Below are 1,405 nucleotides of genomic sequence, written 5' to 3' on the forward strand. Positions count from 1 at the left end.
TATATATACACACACATACACATATACATATATCTATACACACACATTTGCACATACCATTCTGTCAGTGCCCYAATAGAAAACCCAGGATGTAAACACCTGTTTGTGTGCAGTTGTGAGCATGCATGTATATACAAGATCTCTCCCTGGGATGTGTCTTTAAGCCGAGCTTCCTCATGGCAGAGCGCACCCCCTCCCCCTCCCCACATACCCCGCCCATGACCCCTGCAGGCTCTCGGGTGAAACTGAAAGTGAAACTTAAACTGTCTCCTGAGCTCCTAACCCTAACCTCACTTAGTGAAGCTCTTGTCAGATTAAAAATACCTTTGAGGAAATGTATTTTCTGATCCCGAGTAAACTGCATCATAGCAGCACCCCCCCACGAACGCGAGCACCCACCGCACCGAAATGGGCGAGACAGAAGCAGGAGGAGGTTCTTAAAGAGACAGAGGCCAATTTCAAGGCGTTTCGAAGAGGAAGTGATGAGAAGATAAGTTTATTTTCTATTTAAACATAAAAACAGCATTTTAATAACAGCTGAAGATGACATAGATACTTTATTATGGTATAGTATTTAAATGTATGCCTGAGAAACACATAATATTGCCCCTTTAAAGTTTATTGTTTCCCATCCTTGTCTTGCTCAAATAACCCAAACATGTATGATGAAAATGTTAATAAGAATATTGTAAATAGAGATGAGTGATGGGATAACAGCAGCTGTTTGAGCAAGAGATTATATCCGCCTTCAGCCCAGTTTGTTTGCTGTTCAATGTGTTTGTCTGTTTGTTTATTGACTGTATGCGTTAGCGGCTGCCAGCCTCTGTGCATTCGGCAGCACATGAATGCCTAATGGTTATTCTACCCCACCTTTTTTGAGAGGAGTGACCCTGCCCGTGTTGCCACAGACAGTATCTCGCGGAGGATCAGTAATTACCCACTGCATTCGCTCACGCACAAACACACGCTCCCCTTCATATTAAAATGCTGAGATCTGAGTCTCCTTTATCGATTTAAGGGTGGACTTTCTGCCACTTGCTTTTGCTGCTTCAAAAAGTCAGCGGCGGCTGCATCGAGCCCGTGAGTGACATGTGATGACATTAACTTGAATTCCCTGTCTCCATGCATCATTTGAGGTTCATTCAGAAGGCTGGAGATTGCCTCTTTTTTTTTTTGTTAGTTCACACTATTTTGACTTCTTTTACTTCTTTTTTCCTCCTGATCTGAATGATTTGCTGGGTCATCAGCTCTGATTAAGAGATGAGCAACAGTCTTAATAGAGAAGAAGACTGAAAAGCGGTACACAAAGTGACAAATGGGGTCTCAGTCCTTGTTTACCTGTTCTTCAGCTTTAGTTTAGTTTAGTTTAGTTTAGTTTAGTTTAGTTTAGTTTAGTTTAGTTTAG

General features: G+C 42.0%; 1 protein-coding gene across 5 annotated transcripts in view; it reads left to right on the plus strand.

Moving 5' to 3' along the window:
- tox2 (TOX high mobility group box family member 2) overlaps nucleotides 1–1,405 on the plus strand; it is a 108,103-nt gene that overhangs the window by 97,954 nt on the left and 8,744 nt on the right. The window lies entirely within an intron of this gene.

This window comes from Austrofundulus limnaeus, unplaced genomic scaffold (genome assembly GCF_001266775.1).
Source record: "Austrofundulus limnaeus strain Quisiro unplaced genomic scaffold, Austrofundulus_limnaeus-1.0 Scaffold51, whole genome shotgun sequence".
NCBI classification, from domain to species: Eukaryota; Metazoa; Chordata; class Actinopteri; order Cyprinodontiformes; family Rivulidae; genus Austrofundulus; species Austrofundulus limnaeus.